This window comes from Peromyscus maniculatus, chromosome 1, assembly GCF_049852395.1.
Source record: "Peromyscus maniculatus bairdii isolate BWxNUB_F1_BW_parent chromosome 1, HU_Pman_BW_mat_3.1, whole genome shotgun sequence".
Classification (NCBI taxonomy): domain Eukaryota; kingdom Metazoa; phylum Chordata; class Mammalia; order Rodentia; family Cricetidae; genus Peromyscus; species Peromyscus maniculatus.
In genome coordinates, this window is record NC_134852.1 from 2,241,211 (window position 1) to 2,262,416 (window position 21,206).

A 21,206-nucleotide genomic window follows, 5' to 3' on the forward strand; every position below is an offset into this window, starting at 1 on the left:
GATTTCAACAAGAACAAAAACTACAGAAAACCTACATTCTCTTGGAAACTGAATAATGCTCAACTGAATCACCAATGGGTTAAGGAAGAAATAAAGAAAGAAATTAAAGACTTCCTAGAGATCAATGAAAATCAAGACACCACATACCCAAACTTATGGGACACTATGAAAGCAGTGCTAAGAGGGAAATTCATAGCACTAAATGCCCACATAAAGAAGTTGGAGAAATCCCACTCCAAACTAACCAAAAGACAGAGAGGGCCGGGCAGTGGTGGCACACGCCTTTAATCCCAGCGCTCGGGAGGCAGAGCCAGGCGGATCTCTGTGAGTTCGAGGCCAGCCTGGGCTACCAAGTGAGTTCCAGGAAAGGCGCAAAGCTACAGAGAAACCCTGTCTTGAAAAACCAAAAAAAAAAAAAAGTACAAAACAAATAAGATTTATGGGGCTGGAGAGATGGCTCAGTGGTTAAGAGCACTGGCTGTTCTTCCAGAGGTCCTGAGTTCAATTCCCAGCAACCACATGGTGGCTCACAACCATCTGTAATGAGATCTGGTGCCCTCTTCTGGCCTGCAGGCAGAACACGGTATACATAATAAATCAAAAAAAAAAAAGAAAGACAGAGAGAGAGAATCCAAATCAACAAAATCAGAAATGAAAAGGGGGACATAACAACAGACATTGAGGAAATCCAGAGAATTATCAGGTCATATTTCAAAAACCTATACTCCACAAAACTGGAAAACCTAAAAGAAATGGACATTTTTCTGGATAGGTACCACATACCTAAGTTAAATCAAGACCAGATAAACTATTTAAATAGCCCAATAACCCCTAAGGAAATAGAAACAGTCATTAAAAGTCTCCCAACCAAAAAAAGCCCAGGACCAGATGGTTTCAGTGCAAAATTCTACCAGATCTTCAAAGAAGACTTAATACCAATACTCTCTAAATTGTTCCAAATAATAGAAACAGAAGGAACATTACCAAACTCCTTCTGTGAGGCTACAATTACCCTGATTCCTAAACCAAACAAGGACGCAACAAAGAAAGAGAACTACAGACCGATCTCCCTCATGAATATTGACGCAAAAATACTCAATAAAATACTGGCAAACAGACTCCAAGAACACATCAGAACAATTATCCACCATGATCAAGTAGGCTTCATCCCAGGGATGCAAGGGTGATTCAATATACGAAAGTCCATCAATGTAATACATTATATATATATATATATATATATAAACATATATATATATACAATATATATATAAACAAACTCAAAGGAAAAAAACCACATGATCATCTCACTAGATGCAGAAAAGGCATTTGACAAAATCCAACACCCTTTCATGATAAAAATCTTGGAGCGATCAGGAATACAGGAAACATACCTAAACATAATAAAGGCAATTTACAGGAAGCCAACAGGCAACATCAAATTAAATGGAGAGAAACTCAAAGCAATTACACTAAAATCAGGAATGAGGCAAGACTGTCCACTCTCCACATACTTATTCAATATAGTACTTGAAGTTCTAGCCAGAGCAATAAGACAACATAAGGAGATTAAGGGGATCCAAATTGGAAAGGAAGAAGTCAAGCTTTCCCTATTTGCAGATGACATGATAGTATACTTGAGTGACCGCCAAAGATTCCACCCAGGAATTGATAAAGCTTATAAACACCTTCAGCAACATAGCAGGATACAAGATCAACTCAAAAAATCAGTAGCCCTCCTATATACAATGGACAAAGAAGCTGAGAAGGCAATTAGAGATACATCACCCTTTACAGTAGCCAAAAATGACATAAAATAGCTTGGGGTAACACTAACCAAGCAAGTGAAGGACCTATATGACAAGAACTTTAAGTCCCTGAAAAAAGAAATTGAAGAAGATGTCAGAAAATGGAAAGATCTTCCATGCTCATGGATAGGCAGAGTTAACTTAGTAAAAATGGCAATCTTACCAAAAGCAATTTACAGATTCAATGCAATCCCCATCAAAATACCAACACAATTCTTCACAGACCTGGAAAGAAAAATACTCAACTTCATATGGAAAAACAAAAAACCCAGGATAACCAAAAGAATCCTGTACAATAAAACAACCTCTGGAGGCATCACAATCCCTGACTTCAAGCCTTACTATAGAGCTACAGTAATAAAAACAGCTTGGTATTGGCATGAAATCCGACATGTGGACCAATGGAATCGAATTGAAGACCCTGACATTAACCCACACACCTATGAACATATAATTTTTGACAAAGAAGCCAAAAGTATACAATGGAAAAAAGAAAGCATCATCAACAAATGGTGCTGGCATAACTGGATATCAATGTGTAGAAGGCTGCAAATAGATCCATGTCTGTCACCGTGCACAAAACTTAAGTCCAAGTGGATCAGGTACCTCAACATAAATCCAGCTACTCTGAACCTGCTAGAAGAGAAAGTAGGAAGTAGTCTTGAATGCATTGGCATAGGAGATCACTTCCTAAATATAACCCCAGTAGCACAGACTCTTAGACAAACAATCAATCAATGGGACCTCTTGAAACTGAGAAGCTTTTGTAGAGCAAAAGATACAGTCAACAAGGCAAAGCGACAGTCTACAGAATGGGAAAAGATCCTCACCAACCCCACATCTGACAGAGGACTTATATCCAGAATATATAAGGAACTCAAGAAATTAGACATCAAAAGGACCAACAGTCCAATTTAGAAATGGGCTTTAGAAATAAACAGAGAATTCTCAACAGAGGAAACTCAAATGGCTGAAACACATTTAAGGAATTGCTCAACATCCCTAATCATCAGGGAAATGCAAATCAAAACAACTCTGAGATACCACCTTATGCCTGTCAGAATGGCTAAGATCAAAACACTGAAGACACTTTATGCTGGAGAGGATGTGGAACTAGGGAAACTCTCCTCCACTGCTGGTGGGAATGCAAGCTTGTACAACTACTTTGGAAATCAATATGGCACTTTCTTAGAAAATTGGGAATCAATCTCCCCCAAGACCCAGCTATACCACTCCTGGGCATATACTCAAGAAATGCTCAATCATACCACAAGAGCACTTGCTCAGCTATGTTCATATCAGCATTGTTTGTAATAGCCAAAACCTGGAAACAACCTAGATGCCCTTCAACTGAAGAATGGATAAATAAATTGTGGCACATGTACACAATGGAATACTACTCAGCAGAGAAAAACAATGACATCATGAGGTTTGCAGGCAAATGGATGGATCTAGAAAAAATCATCCTGAGTGAGGTAACCCAGACTCAGAAAGACAAATATGGTATGTACTCACTCATTGCAAGATGCTAGATGTGGAACAAGGATTACTGGACTGCTACTCACATCACCAGTGAGGCTACCTAGAAAATAGGACCCCAAGAAAGACATGGAGAAATGGATGAGATCTACATGAACAGCCTGGACATGAGTGGGACCAAAGAAGGGTGACGGTTGAGGGAAAGAGAGTGGGAGATACCAGCTGGATCAAGAAAAGAGAGGAAGAACATGGAAGAGGAGACCATGGTAAATGAAGACCACATGAGAAGGGGAGGAAACAGAGAGCTAGGGAGGCCCACGGAGGTCCACAATGATACCCTCGCAAAAGACTGCTGGCAATAGTTGAGAGATGGCACGAACTGACCTACTCTGGTGATGGGATGGCCAAACACCCTGATAGTTGTGCCATAAACCCCATCCAAGGACTGAGGAATCTGGAAGCAGACATCCACGGCTGGGCATCTGGTGGAGCGCTGGGATTCTAATTAGTGAGAAAGAGGAGGGTGTATATGAGCGAGAATTGTTGAAGCCAAGGTTGGATAAAGCACAGGGACAAATAACCAAATGAATGGAAGCATATGAACTATGAACCAAAGGCTGAGGGGCCCCCAACTGGATTAGGCCCTCTGAATGGGTGAGACAGTCATTTGGCTTGATCTGTTTGGGAGGCAGCTGGGCGGTGGTTCCGGGTCCTGGGCTAGTTGCATGAGTTGGCTGTTTGAATCCTTGAACGTATGCAGGGACGCTTGGCTCGGTCTGGGAGGGGGGGACTGGACCTGCCTGGACTGAGTCTATCAGGTCGATCCCAGTCCTCGGGGGAGACCTTGATCTGGAGGAGGTGGGAATGGGGGGTGGGCTGGGGGTGGGGAAGGGGGCGAGGGGGAGAGCATGGGAATCTGTGGCTATTATGTGGAACTGAATGCTGTGGTAAAATAAAAAAATAAATTAATTAATTAAAAAGAAAGGTAAGAAAAAACGAACAAAAAATGGGAAGAAATCAAAGAAAGCCAAGAAAAAGCAATTAAACAGATGAAAGAAACATTCCAAATCTGAAAAATAAATTTGAGACAATAAAGAAAACACATGCTGAGGGAATGCTGGAAATAGAAATCCTGACTAGATGAACAGGAACTACAGAAACAAGCATAGCCAAACGATTGCAAGAGATGGAACAGAGAATCATGATACTAAAGACACAATAGGGAAAATAAGATTCGTCATTTAAAGAAAACACTAAAGACAAAAAAGTCGTAACATAAAACGTCCCAGAAATTTGGAACACCATGAAATGAACAAATCTAAGAATAATAGGTATAGAAGAAGGAGAAGAATACCAACTCAAAGGCACAGAAAATATATTCAACAAAATCATAGAAGAAAACTTTCCTAACTTAAAGAAAGAAATACCTATGAAAATACAAGAAGCTTAGAGAACACCGAATAGGCTGGATCAGAAAAAAAAAAAGTCCACTCACCACATGATAATCAAAACACTAAACACACAGAACAAAGAAAAAATATTAAGAGCCTCAAAGGAAAAAGACCAAGTAACATATAAAGGCAAACCCATCAGAATAACACCAGACTTCTCAATAGAGACTATGAAAGGTAGAAGATCGTGAACAAATCTTATGCAGACACTAAGAGACCACGGGTGCCATCCCAGACTATTATATCTAGCAAAACTCTCAATCAACATAGGTGGAGTAAACAAAATATCCCAGGATAAAACCAGATTTAATCAATACCTGTGCACAAACCCAGTCCTACAAAAAGCACTAGAAGGGAAAATCCAACCCAAAGAAGCTAAACACATCCAGGAAAAATCAAGCAATAGATAATCCCACACCAACATACACCAAAGAAGGACAACAAAACACAACCACAAAAAATAACAGGAGTAAACAGTCACTGATCATTAATATTCATCAATATCAATGGTCTCAACTCACCTATAAAAAGACACAGGCTAACAGAATGGATAAGAAAACAGGATTCATCCATCTGCTGCATACAAGAAAAACACCTTAACTTCAAAGACAGACACTACCTCCGAGTAAAGGGCTGGGAAAAGGTTTTCCAAGCAAATGGACCTAAGAAACAAGCTGGTGTAGCTCTCCTACTATCTAATAAAATAGACTTCAAACTAAAATCAATCAAAAGAGATCAGGATGGACATTACATATTTATCATGTGAAAAATCTACCAAGATGAAGTCATGATTCTAAACATTTATGTTCCAAATACAAAAGCACCCACATTCATAAAAGAAACACTACTAAAGTTTAAAACACACATCAAAACCCACACATTAGTAGTAGGAGATTTTAACACACTACTCTCACCAAAAGACAGATCTACCAGAATGAAACTTAACAAACAAATAAAGGACCTAACAGATGTAATGACTCAAATGGACCTAATAGATATCTACAAAACATTCCATCCTAACACAAAAGAATATACCTTCTTCTCAGCACCCCGTGGAACGTTCTCAAAAATTGACCACATGCTTTTGCCACAAAGCAAATCTCAACAGATACAACAAATCAACAAATCAAAAGTCTCCCAACCAAAAAAAGCCCAGGACCAGATGATTTCAGTGCAGAATTCTACCAGACTTTCAAAGAAGAACTAATACCAATACTCTTCAAAGTGTTCCACACAATAGAAACAGAAGGAACACTACCAAACTCTTTTTATGAGGCTACAATTACCCTGGTACCCAAACAACACAAAGATGCAACAAAGAAAGAGAACTACAGACCAATCTCCCTCATGAACTTTGATGCAAAAATACTCAACAAAATATTGGCAAACCAAATCCAAGAATACATCAAAACAATTATCCATCATGACCAAGTAGGATTCATCCCAGGGATGCAAGAATGGTTCAACATATGAAAATCAGTCAATGAAATACACCACATAAACAAACTGAAAGAAAAAAACCACATGATCATCTCCTTAGATGCTGAAACAGCCTTTGACAAAATCCAACACCCCTTCATGATAAAGATCTTAGAAAGATAAGGAATACAAGGAACATTTCTAAACATAATAAAAGCAATTTATAGCAAGCCAACAGCAAACATCAAATTAAACGGAGAGAAACTCAAAGTGATACCACTAAATTCAGGAACAAGACAAGGCTGTTCACTCTCCCCATATTTATTCAATATAGCACTAGAAGTTCTAGATAGAGCAATAAGACAGCAAAAGGAGATCAAAGGGATACAAAATGGCAAAGAAGAAGTCAAACTTTCACTATTTGGAGATGATATGATAGTATACATAAGTGTCCTCGAAAACTCTACCAGGGAACTCCAGCAGCTGATAAACTCCTTCAGTAAAGTGGCAGGATACAAGATTAATTCAAAAAATTCAGTAGCCCTCCTATACACAAATGATAAAAAGGGCTGAGAAAGAAGTCAGAGAAACATCACCCTTTACAATAGCCACAAATAATATAAAATACCATGGGATAACACTAACTAAACAAGTGAACAAGTGAAGGACCTATTTGATAAGACAATCATGGTATGTACTCACTCATAAGTGGATTCTAGATATCAAATAACGAACAATCAGACCACAACCCATAGAACCATGGAGGCTATATATATAGCATGGAGGTCCCTAGGATGACTGTGGCTTATAATAAATTTCAGTTTTACTCAATTATTGAAAAAAATAGCCAAATGAATGGAAACACATGAACTATGTACCAAAGGCTGAGGCACTCCCAGCTGGATCAGGCCCTCTGAATAGGTGAGACAGTTGATTGGCTTGATCAGTTTGGGAGGCAACTAGGAAGTGGGACCAAGTCCTGTGCTCATTGCATGAGTTGGCTGTTTGAAACCTGGAGCTTATGCAGGGACACTTGGCTCAGGCTGGGAGGAAGGGCCTGGACCTGCCTGGACTGAGTCTACCAGGTTGATCGCAGTCCTCAGGGAAGGATTTGCCCTGGAGGAGTTGGGAATTGAGGGTGGGCTGGGGATAAGGGGAGGGGGTGGAAAGGGGAGATTAGGGGAACCCGTGTCTGATATGTAGAACTGAATGGAATTGTAAAATAAATAAATAAATAAATAAATAAATAAATAAATAAATAAATAAATAAATAAATAAATAAATAAATAAAAGAAAGAAATCTAGAAAAACACAAAAACAAACAGGGGAAGTGAATAAATATTATAGTTTAAGACCTAAAAATGTATATGAAATCAGTAATTAAAAAATGACAGAAAGTAAAATAATTCTAAAAATCAAAAATTTATGATTATACTCCAGAACAATAGAATCAAGCTTCAACATCAGAATACACCATCATTCCTACTCAGTTTTTCATACATCTTCAGAGGAAAATATTCAGCTTCATAGGGAAATAACAACAAAACAGAATTGTCATGATATTTTATTTGTGCTCTAACAAATAAAGTTTACCTGTAGATCAGAGGAAAAAGCCAGCCACTATATTAAACATAGAGGCCAGGCAATGCTAGCACACACCTTTAATCTGAGCATTTGTGAGGCAGAGATTCATTCAAATCTCTGTGAGTTAAATGCCACACTGGGAACAAAGTCAGGAATGGTGGCATGTATCTTTAATCTCCGAACTAGTTAACCATAGAGGTTAGGATGTCTAAGCAGACAGATAGGAAGTGATAGAGCTGAGTGGAAAGAGGAAGTGATGTAGCTGGGCAGAGATAGGAACTAAGATGGCAAGACACAGAAGAGTATATAGGTGTGAGTATACAGGAAGTAGCTCTCCCTTGGACTAGGATTTCCTACCAGTAAGAACTTGTGGCTGGATTGTTTTTTCCCTCTGTTCTTTCAGCTTTCACCCCAATATCTGACTCCTGGTATGTTTATTAATAAGACCATTTAGCAATTCATGTTATATAGAATAGCTGAAATTATCATGAAAAAAATGAAGTTTCAACACTCCTGATTGCAAATTGTACAAAAAGCTATAATAATAATAATAATAATAATAATAATAATAATAATAGTAATAATAATAGCGTAATACTGGAATTAAAAGAGACAGGTTGAACATTGGAATCAAACTAAAGTCCTAGATATAAATTAACACACCTATGTAACCTGATTTTGATAAAGAAAACAAAAATACACAGTTGAAAAAATAAAGCATTTTCAATAAATTTCTGCATAGAGAAGACATCCTGCAATAGTTCCATACTGATCAACCTGCAAAAAACTCAAGGTCAGATTTATCAAGTGGCTTAACATAATACCAGGTACACTGAACCTGGTAGAAAAGAAAGTGTGCAAGAGACTTGAAGTGATTGAAATGGAAGAAGAATTTCTGAAAAGAACACCATTAGTATACACACTAAGACCAACAATTAGTGAATAGGGCCTCATGAAACTGAATAGCTTCTCTAAGGCAAAGGATACTATCATTGAGAAAAAAAACATCAGCCTAAGTAATGGGAAAAAAAGGTTTTATCATCTCCACATATGATAAAGTCCTAATATCCAAAATATATGAAAACTCAAGATAGTATGTATCCAAACACAAATAACCCAATTTTAAAATATGGTAGAGTTCTAAGCCCAGAATTCACTAAATTGGTTAGAAACACTTAAAGAAATGTTCTTTTACCCCATCTCACTGTTTATTGTTTTGCCTCGTATGGTGTTCATAATTTTGTGTTATGTCTTTTTGGTAGGGTAATGGAGGCATAGTGGATACTGGAGAGAGGGTAGGTAGCGGGGAGTTGAGTGTGAAAACACCATACTGTGTTTTGTTTCACCATTCAAGGGCTGTCAAAGGATTACATTCAGTCAGACATTACCACACCAACTCCAGTGTCGTCCGTGTGACATGAACAATTATGTCTATAATAGCAATAGGAGATACGTGAACCACGGGACTAAGCTCCCTGGAGGTCCCTGGCAGAGTGCCCGTGTTATGCCTCCTTCTCGAAGAAGACGTGGTTCACAGATCATGAGCTCCCTTGGCTATGGATTCTCTATAACTGCTTTTCTGATAATGTTCTAATTAATCTATGAAGCACAGCCAAAATTCATGAATGCTTGGGTTGTGCACTGTGGAGGAAAGGGGAAACTGGATATGGATCTTAATCAGATATAGCAGAATGAGCTATTTCTTAAAGACCCCAAGCCACTAGATAAAGAAAATATAAAGGTTCAGACACTTCTAGGGAATGAACACTCACCCACTAGGAATCCTTTAGGAATCCCAGGTAAAGTGATTTATGGTGGAAAACGTTATCTCATAGGAAGCAGATAGTGGGCCCCTCTGTTGAGGAAGTTCACTATGGGAAACTTAAGGACTACAGCAGAACCCCTTCCCCTTACAGTTGTAAAAGTACAAGAGTCCATATTCCAGCAGGTAAAAAGGTTTTATATTAGAAAAGATATGTGGTGGAAAAACTGAAGAAAGACTTAGAGAGGAACTGCAGCATCCAAACTGGCTAAGTGGGCCATGGGAACCAGAAATGTAGAAGTGTAAAATAAACTAGAAAACTGCTGGAATACAGTAAGGGACACAGCTGCAACCATAAGAAGTCTACACAAGTCTAGGGACTGTACTCCATTTAGAAACCACAGACTGCTCTTTGGGTCATAAAGTTCTTGTGGTTGAAGGGATATGTCTAGTGACGATTAATAATTGTGTGCTTGCTGTTTTTAAAAGATGATGTAAATTAATTATTGCCAAACTCTTGTTGTTCCTTGTATGACTTGATAGTTTCCTTTTCTGTATATAAACTCTGATTTGCAGACGTAAAATTGCAGTAGATTCAAACCACTTCTGAGTGTGTTGTCTGTCTGCCAGTCATGGAATCCTTGCCTTCCTGACTACCCAAGCCCTGGTTCTCCTATAGACTTGGTACCCCCGGTGGGCCAGTAGACATCAAAAGAAGAACACAGTTTATTTCAAATCTTAATGTATATTAAAGAAAGAATAAAACTTCTGCACTGGTATAATGTCCAATAGCCAGATCTTATAAAATAAGCATTTGATTGGAAGTTTACAGGAGACAAGGTACAGAAAAGTAGCATACATGATGATTCTAAGCATAGTCATTAGAAGAAAGTGTGAGAGTCACAAAATAATGCATGCATCTTGCATTGTATCCTAATAGGTGGTTCTGTACCAACACTACAGTTATCAGTTTCTATTTAGGATCTGTCAGTTCAGAAAGATGTTTTCTCCTTTAACTTTTAAGAGAATTGCTCTCTGGTCTTAACAAAATTATGTAGTACTTGGGGAAAAAGATGCACCACAGCAGGCCAACACTAAAAGCCAAGATGGAGAAGACCTCCACAGCCACCATGACCTTGCCCTTGTTGCTATGGTAGACAGGGAGAAAGGTAACCCAGACGCTGTAGAACAACAGCATGCTGAAGGTCAGCAACTTGGTGTCATTGAATGTGTCAGGGAGATTCCTGGCTAAGAAAGCCACAATGAAGCTCCCAAAGGCAAGAGAGCCATGGTATCCCAAGACACAGTAGAATGCAGTAACTGAGCCCTTGTCACACACAATGATGATTTGGCCATGCTCAGAGTGTTCATCAATGTCAATAGATGAAGGAGAAACTCTAAGCCAGATTACACAGAGAATAATTTGGATTAGGGTACAGATGGCAATGATATAATTGGGTGCCCCTGAAGTCAGGTAGAACCTCAGCTTTCTTCCAGGGGCTGTGACTTTGAAAGCCAGAACAACAATAACTGTTTTGGCCAACACCGTGGAAATAGCCACAGTGAACACAACTCCAAATGTGATTTGCAGCAGGATACATTTAACTGTATTAGGGTGGCCAATAAAGAGCAAGGGACATAGGAAACAAAAGAGGAGTGAGATGAGCAAGGTGTAGCTGAGACTGCGGTTATTGGCCTTGACAATGGGAGTGTTATGATGTTTCACAAATATCCAAGAACCACAGTTGTGAATTCAGTGAAGCACAAGCCCATTGGGGTTAGAGCCATCCCCAAGGGGTCTTCATAGTTCAGGAAGATCACAGATTTGGGAATGCACTGCTTCTGGTCTATATTGGCATACTGCTCCTCTGGACACTTCACACACTGATCCACATCTCATGAAGAAAGGAAAGAATGATTAGTGCAGCTTCAGCATTTTTAGAGACCAGACATTTTATTTAAGTGTGTTGCAGAAGCAGGCCAATGTCCACATTCTTCCTGCGAATGTAGGTGAAAGGCATTGCTGCATAGCAATGCTTCAATTTCACAATATTCACTCATTGTATTTATGTGTAAGGAAACCAAACAATCATTCTGTTGTCTATATAACTGTGTATTCATGATTCCATTTGTCATCTTAGAAGGAAAGCACAGATATTTTAGCACCATTGTGGATGCTATGATAAAGTGACTTAAAGTTTATAAGTGACAGAAGCTGAAATCATTAACCATTGTTTTACACAGTGTATATTTTAAAGTCTCAGAAGCACTGATAGACTGCCTGCTGATTTTTTCTTTCTGTTCTATGAATGTTGTCCATATGGTATATGGGGACTCTGTTTTCTACTGGAACTAGACCTGTGATATGCTTTGTAGTGTGAATTTATCAGCCCAAACATTTTGACATAGAAGCAACACTAAACAGAATCAGTAGGAATTCTTAGAGTCAGCAAAATATACCCCAGAATCAAAGTTCTCAACACAAAGGGGATTTATTTGCCTCAGAGGTGAATGGTGAGGGAATTAGAGACAAAGACAAGAGGTAGAGGATGAGGGAGAAGAGAAAGGACCATGGAAGATGGGGAATAGGTATTTGGCTGGAATACAAAGAACTGCCTCTGGATAGAGAGGAGACAGACATGTCCTTGAGGAAAATGGCACTTCATAAAGGTAAAAGGGGCAGCCCATCTTAGAATGAACTGTTTAACTTGATAGCCAGGGCAATTAGGACAGCCACAAGGGGGTGTTGCTATCCTGACTTCAAAACTTTGATAGTTGGACTTTGATAGTCAGTCCCAGGAGGAGGTAGTGGCCAGATAAAGGAATAGACCTTGGTAGCTAGCTTTAAGTATGTAAGTATTGTCTGCCTGTAGGGGGTTTCTCATGTCTTTAATCCTAGCACAAGGGGAACAGAGGCAGGTGGAATTCTGTGAGTTCAAGGTCAATCTGGTCTACAAAGCTAGTTCCAGGAGAACCAGGGCTGCACACACACACAAAAAAAAAACCAAACAACATGTCTCAAAACAAAACAAATATAAATGTCTTAGGTAGTATTTCTATGGCTGTGAAGGGAAACCATGACACTGGCAAATCTTATAAAGAAAAAATTTAATTGGGTGTCTTATAGTTCAGAGGTTTAGTTCATTATCATCATGGTTGGGCATGGTGGCATGCTGGCAGACATGGTGCTGTAGAAGTACCTTAGAATTATGCGTGTTTGATCCATAGGCCACAGTAAATACTGACTCACTGAGTGTGGCTTTCGTGTATCTGAGAGTTCAGATTCTGCCTCCAGAATGACACAATTCCTCCAAAAAGACCTCATCTTCTCTAACAAGGTGACACCTACTAATAAAACCATTCTTCATGATCTTATGGGGCCAAATCACATCCAAACTACTTCAGTAATCTAGTAGGTTTTAGAAAGGCAAGGGAATGGGGGAAAAGGGCAGGGCTTGATAAAGTCATGTTGATCATGCTTTGGCACGCTAAAAATCCCTGCAGAATCATTAAGGTCTGTGTGTGTGTGTGTGTGTGTGTGTGTGTGTGTGTGTGTGTGTGTGTGTGTCTTTGTGTATGTGTGAAGATGTATATGTGTGTCTATATGTAGAATAACAAAACAGCTCATGAATATCAGAGTGATTCAGTTTATGTGGGGTAAGTAGGAGGATGAAAAAGATAGAAGAAAGTTATATAATTTTGATGTTTGAAAATGCAAAAATAATTAAATACATTAAATAAAGACCCCCTAAGTTGTGTCTTCATCTGGCAGGAAGGACCCTTTACTCCTGAGGCTTGTTCACAAAAAAAAAAAAAAAAAAAAAAAAAAAAAAAACCCTATCACATAAGGTAGAAACCTAAACCTCTGTATATGTTTAGAATGAAAAAGCCCTACATCTTGATTCCATTACCCTTAGGAAGAGACAAGTACCTTGCTCCTCCCCTAATTTCCACCTATGTAAGACCGAGACTCTGTGAGTATATTCCAGTATGAAGGAGATAATGTTATAAAACCATAAATAACCCAACACAAGAACATTCAAGTAAGAGTGATAGCACAGAATGTTTGTTTTTAGAAATAGGACCCCATTCATAAGCTGTAATCTCTAATTTGCATGATAAGGAAATGGGATTACAATTGCTATGAATCAGTGAATAATTGAAGAGTCATGATGTGCTTCTAGATTTTAAGTCTTTTTATCTAGAACAATGCATTTAAGGATACATGTAATTAGTTAATTTATTTAGGGGACTGGAAGTTGGCTCAGTTGTTAAGAGAATGTACTGCTCTTACAGAAGCCAAGAGTTTGGTCCCCAGCACTCATGTCAGGTGTCTCACAGCTGGCTGTAACTAACTACGGAGACACTGGATGCCTCTCTCATGCACCTGTTATTGTATAAACATACTCACTCATCTCGCCTTCATACACATAATGAAAGAAATAATAAAATATTTTTCTTAAATTTTGTTGTATTTATCATTGTAAATACCCATTACTCTTATATGTTTTTATATTTAAAATAATTTCACTAGCCTTTGTTAATTACTTCAGTAAATGTTGTATATGTGGGTGCATGGAGGTCAGAAGACAATTTCTGGGAGTTGGCTACCTCTTCCTACTATATACGGATGAACTCATCATTAGCTTTAGTAGAAAGGAATTTAATTGCTATGTCACATTACTGGCCATATGTGTCATTTAGAGACGTTCATTTCATTGCACATGGTGACAGTCAATAAAAGAGAAAAACAATCTGTCTGCCATTTGCATGGAGCCAACTCTAAACAAATAATCATTTGACTAGTAAGAGCTGTGTGGGTGACAACACCATTTAGATAATTGTGGACAGTTGCTTTAATACAAAACAATTTTAATCTTATATTTGTGATATTATTAAATTGGTGATGTACAGAAAAATATTGAGCCCAGGACACTTTGTATTTTCTGCATCAGGTCCCAACCATTATTCACACTTCCCTAGGCTTCAAATTACATTGATCCTTTGGAAAAGGGATCTCTGGATATTGCTTGAAGTTTTTATGTCTCATACTGAACAGTTTCTGGTAATTTTGCAACTAATTATTCTTGTCTTCATTAATCCTACAGAGGACTTTCATTTGGTTCCTAGCACCCACTTAATAGAGTTCAGTGGCTCTGATGCCCTGTTCTGTTCTCCAATGACTCTCGCACATACATGGTACTTTAAACTTATGTAGAGGGCCATACACACATCGACTTTAATAAATAAATATTATTAAATACTCATAATTGTAGTATAAACTACCTGTAATTTTAGAGGAGATGATCACTCTAGGAAATACTTTGTGTAGAATTCCCATACACTGCAGTTTGGTTATCAAAACTGTTTATTTGAGAAAATGACACATGACATGAATTTTTAATGTGCCAATCTGCATGTCATGGTAAAGGGTGTTACTTCAAGATATGCTGTGATTAATCACTTTTCTGTAAAAATGAACAAGTGATGTATTTGATTTATGGAGTTAACTTTTATACCCTTAGATCATCCCTGTGTGGGTTAGAGAGGGTGATCATTGGGAAGAATTTATTTACCAGGAACCATTCACTTGTCTCATTAGAAACTTCATTTTTTGGGCAGGGGTTGCAATCAAAGCAGCAGACTGTCATTACTTCCTGCCAGAATTTTCTGAATCCAGGACCACAGTCAGCACTGCACACAGAGGGAGGCATCTGAGGAAAATTAGACACATGCTGTTATCAGCAGTTTTACCTATTTCTTCCATATCTACATTAGATGAGCATGGTGAAATAAGACTATTTTATATACATTAAATGAGTGACCACATTTCACTTAGTATATTATATAATGTCATATATGAATCTGTGGAAACATTAATGTAAAATTAAGTAGCTTCACATTGCTAGAAATTTCAGAAGGAGAATAGCCTGTTAGTTGTGGGCAAATACTATGGAGTTGCAAACTGGTGTTTCTAGTAATTTTTGTCAACTTATCACAAAGTACATTAAAAAGTTACTGGGAATCTTAACTAAAAAAATCCTTATCACTGAAATAGCTTGTCTTCCTACCTTTAATACATTTTATTAATTGGTACTTGATTTAGGAGTACTCAGCCCACTGTGGGCATTGCTGTCCCTAGGGAGCACATATGAGAAATCAAGCACAGCAAGCCAGTACGTAGAGTTTTTTTTTTTCCCATAAGGATCTACGCTTTAGTTGCAGACTCCTGAATCGTGCCTTGTCTTCCCTTTATTGTAATCCATGAGCCGAACCAAGTACTTCCCTTCTCTTTGTTTTTAGCCAATGTTTAATCAAAATATTAGCATTGCAATCTAGACCTAGTGGACATATGAAACAAGGGAAATAACTCCTCATATCTCAGATAACATACATGAAGTCCAATAAAATAGCACTAAAAGGCGAGGGAAAAGAGGGTATAAGAAAAAACAAGTAAATGGGAGAGCCTGGTACATTTGTGGTGATAAAGTGCTGAGATGAAAGAATTGAACTGGAAGTTGTAGTCTTTCCAGAAGTAAAGGTGCTTTATAAAATCTGTAAGTACTATGGGAACCTGAATAAATATTAATTTACTTAACATTAATTAAAGAATTTATTTCAGTTTAAAATAAAAAAAGTCTTTGTTTCATCAAAAACCTGCTTAGAGCAATATGTATGCCGCTTCAGAAACCTGCTGATTGGTGTGTCTTCACTTTGCATCCTTTATTCAGGACTGAATTCTGTGTTGAAACTGCAGTGTTTCATATTCTCCACAATACGGTTAACTATAAATCTTACTTTTGTTTTTTAGTTTTCTTGAAAGAGGGTGTCACACTGTACTGTTGGGAGACCTCAACTCCTGTTATAGACTAGGATGACATAGTTATCACAGAGATCTGAGTTTCCTTCCCCCTGAGTATTGGCATTAAAATATATGCTATCAGGAGGCATATTTCTGTTTATCATACTTACAATTTCTTTTTGTACTTGCTAAGATATTAAGGACTATTTTGAAGAAGAGTGGAGAATATGTATATACTTGTCCTATTTCTGCCCATGTATTTTTAGGCAGGATTTCTATAAGCAAACCCAGCTTTCTTGGACTTGCTATCAAGGCCAGTTTGGACATAAACAGACAGGGATTTGCCTGCCTCTGCCTCACAAGAGCTTGGATTAAAGATATGAACCACCACATACATCTGGCCTCAATGATGATTTTAAGGGAAATGCTTTGAGTTTCTCCTCATATAGTACAATTTTCACAATAGGATTGTCATAGAAAATATTTTTAAATGTTACTGGTCTGCACAATAACTATTACTTAATAAAGGAAGAAACCTTATTAAGTCAAGTTGTGTTCAACCTACTCATTCAGGTTTTTGCTTATTTTAAATTTTAAATCTGAATGGATGCTGAACTTTATTAAGAACACTTTTTTGCCCATATTTAAATAATCATGATTTTCTATCCTTGAGTCTATTTATGTGCCACATTTACTTTACTGATCTGCATATGTTGATCCATTCTTGTATCCCTAGAATGAAGTCGTCTTTGACACAAGGACAGATATTTCTGCTGTGTTGTTGAGTTATATTACCCAGTGTTTAGTTGAGAATTTTTTCCATGTACATCAATGTGTTTAGTCTCTAGTTTTCTTTATCATGTTCCATTTCTTCAACATTCTTTCCCCCCATATTAACAGAATAGATTTTTGCATGTTTATAAGTGAGGTTAGTGTCTGGAAGCAAAAATGACTGTTGGTTTTACAAACCAATTTTAATCTTTATATATTTTTATTAGAGAATGTGAAGATTAACAGTTAATTCTTATTGAGAATCATATACTATGTATTGTCTATTCTTGCTATTGCATTATTTGATATTCTTCTAACAGTTGTTTTTCTGTCTGGTGTTTTAGTGCTGTCTTGGTATTACTTGATCATTTGAATATATCTTACTTTTCTATGTGTAGAAATTCTTCAAGTGTTTCCATAGCATTGTAAGATTCAATATAAATTCCTATAATTTATGTTCATTGTTGAGCAATTTTTTATCTCTGTATTAGTCAGGCTTCTCAGGAGTTTAAGACTTAGAAAATGAATCTGTCTCTGTATCTCTTTATATGTATGTATACATATATACAAATTATTAGAATGTCTTATAGGCTATGGTTTAGTGATTCCAACAATTGCTGCATAAGTAAGCAAAGCTCAAGAATCCAGGAACTTCTTAGTCCATGATGCTGAAGGTTTCAGCTGATCTTCAGTATACACTATAATCTCAAATAAATAGTTTCTAATACCAGTTGAAGAACAGACTTGCTAGCAAGGTGAGAGCAAGTATACAAAGAGCAAAAGCTTCCTTTTTCAATATCCTTATATAGACTTCCAACAGAAGGGGTAGTTCTAGACAAGCATGAGCTTTCCAAAATCAAATAATCAGGGTTAATGTTGTGTCTTCTCAAATTAAGTCCCAGATAAAAGATATGTTTTTTTTCCCATCTTAAAAGATTCTAATGTGGAGTCTGTTCTCCTAGCTGATGACCCCAACCTCTAGGCTTTAACCCCAGAATACACCCTGTGCCCCCATCCTGCTACCTTTTGCAGCCCCAGTTGCAGGCCAACAGGGCTACAGGCAGGGCTGACTACAACCCTATCATCAGACACTGTAAACTATAAGCCCCACTCCACTGCCCAAATCCACCCATCCCCAAGACTGCAAGTACTCCCAGAAACACAGAATGAACCAGCTCCAGTTGACTCAAGAGCTCCAATTGGACCATGAGTGCTGATTAGACCAATTGTGGCTCTCTGAGACACCGACACCACTGGCACCAATTGGTGGAAGAAATGGGTAGTTGCCAGTGTAAGAATATCTTCAACAACACAAAGGGCAGTATGGCATCACCATATAGTTCTACATCATCATGACCTGAACATCCCACAGTAGAAAAAACAGAAGAAAACTACCTTAAAAGTGATTTTAAGAAGATGATAAAGGACTTTAAAGAGGAAGTAAAAAATTCCCTTAAAGGAATCAAGGAAAAGAGAAACCAAAAATTGGAAAAATCAATAATACCCTTAAAGAAAGCAAAGAAAACTAAGAAAAAGCAACCAAACATGGGAAGGAAATAGTGCAATACTTCAAAACTGAAATAGAACAATAAAGAAGACACAAAGCGAGGGAATGCTGGAAATCAAAATCTGAGGAAATTTACAGGAAGTATAGATGCAAGCATAAGCAAAACAATTCAAGAAATGGAAGAGAGAACCTATAGCATAGAAGATACATTAGAGGAAATAGATTCAGTAGTCAAAGAAAACATTAAAGCCAACAAAGTCATAACACAAAACCTTCAGGAAATCTGGGAAACCATGAAAAGAAAAAACATAAGAACAATATTGATAGAAGAAGAATAGCAGCCCAAAAGCACAGAGAATATATTCAACAAAATCATAGAAGAAAACTTTCCCATCCTAAAGAAGGAAATGCCTATAAAGACACAAGAAGCTTTCAGAACACCGAATAGACTGGACCAAAAAAAAATGCCCCACTGCTACTTAAAAATCAAACCACTAAACATACAGAATAAAGAAAAAAATATGAAGGAAAAATGTCAAGTAACACATAAAGGAAGAGCCACCAGAATAACATCCAAATTCTCAATGGAGACTCTGAAAGGCTGAGATCCTAGACAGATGTTATGCAGACACTAAGAGACCATCAATGCCAGCCCAGAATATCATACCCAGCAAAACTCTCAATTGTTATAGACAGAATGAACAAGATATTCCATGACAAAACCAAATACAAAAAAAAATACATCTCCATAAATCCAGCCCTACAGAAAGCACTAGAAGGAAAAATCCAACCTGAAGACTTTAGATGCACCCAGGAAAACACAAGCAATAGATAATCCCACACGAACAAATCCCCAAAAAGGGAGACATACAACACTACCATCAAAAATAACAGGAGAAAATTAATATTGTTTAATATCAATGGACTCAATTTTCTTAAAAAAAGACACAGGCTAACAGAATGGATACAAAAAAAAGATGCATTCTTTTGCTGCATACAAGAAACATACCTCAGCATCAAAGACAGACACTATCTTAGCATAATGGGCTGGGAAAAGTCTTTCTATTCAAATGGACTTAAGAAGCAAGCTGGTATAGCTATCCCGATGTCTGAAAAATAGATTTCAAACTAAAATTAATCAAAAGAGATTGAGAAGGACATTATATATTCATCAAAAGAAAAATTCATCAATATGAGGTCTCAATTCTGAACATTTATGCATCAAATACAAGGGCAACCAGATATGTAAAAGAAACATTACTAATGCTTAAATTGCACATCAAAACCCACAAATTAATAGTGGGAAACTTCAACACTGTATCTCTTCCCAATGGACACGTCTGTCAGACAGAAACTTAGAGAAATAATGGAAATAAGAGATATAATGATTCAAATGGACTTAATAGATATCTACAAAATATTCCACCCAAACACAAGAGAATATGCCTTCTTTTTAGCACCCTATGGAACCTTCTCTAAGTGTGTGACCACATACTTGGTCACAAAGCAAACCTGAACTGTTACCAAAAAAAAAAAAAAACCTGTGGAATAACCTCCTGTATTTTGTCAGACCACCATGTCTTAAAGTTAGAATTAAACAACATCACAAATTACAGAAATCCAACAAACTCATGAAAATTGAATAATGCTCAAGTGAATCACCACTCAGTCAAGGGAGAAATAAAGAAAGAAATTAAAGACTTCCTAGAACTCAATGAAAATAAATGTACATCATACCCAAACTTACGGGACACTCTGAAAGCAGTACTAAGAGGAAAATTCTTAGGTCTAAATGCCTACATAAAGAAGATGAAAATATCTCACACCAGCGACTTAGAAGCATACCTGAAAGCTATAGAAGAAAAAGAAGCAAACTCACCCAGGAGAAGTAGATGCAAAGACATAATCAAATTGAGGATTGAAATCAATAAAATAGAAATAAAGAGAACACCACAAATAATCAATGAAACAGAGTGTTGGTTCTTTGAGAACATCAATAGAATAGAAAAACCCTTTTCTAAACTAAGTAAAAGGCAGAGAGAAAATATCCAAATTAACAAAATCAGAAATGAAAATGACACATAAAAACTGACAACAAGGAAATCCAGGGAATCATCAGGTCATGCTTCAAAAACCTGTACTCCATAAAATTGGAAAATTTAAAATAAAGGGACAATTTTCTGGAGAGGTACCATATGCACAAATTAAATCAGTACCAGATAAAAATTTAAATACACCTATAACTCCTATATAATAGAAGTAGTCATTTAAATACTCCCATAAAAAAAGACGATGGCCAGATGGTTTCAGTGAAGAATGTTACCAAAACTTCAAAGAAGAGCTAATACAATACTCTGCAAATTGTTCCACACACTGGAAACAGGAGGAACATTGCCAAGTTATTTCTATGATTCTACAGTTACCCAGACAGTTATACCACACAAAAATATAAGAGAAAGAGAATTACAGACCAATCTCCCTCATGAACATTGATACAAAAATACTCAATAAAATAATGGCAAAACAATCCAACAACATATGAAAAAAAATCATCCACCATGATAAATTAGGCTTTATCCCAGAGATGCAGAGATGGTTCAATGTATGAAAATCTGTCAATACA

The 21,206-nt window shown here is 37.3% G+C and overlaps 1 pseudogene; it reads right to left on the minus strand.

Annotated features, from left to right (window-relative positions):
- Positions 1-10,515: 10,515 nt before the first annotated feature.
- Positions 10,516-21,206, minus strand: part of LOC102905841 (vomeronasal type-2 receptor 116-like) — a 34,684-nt pseudogene continuing 23,993 nt past the window's right edge.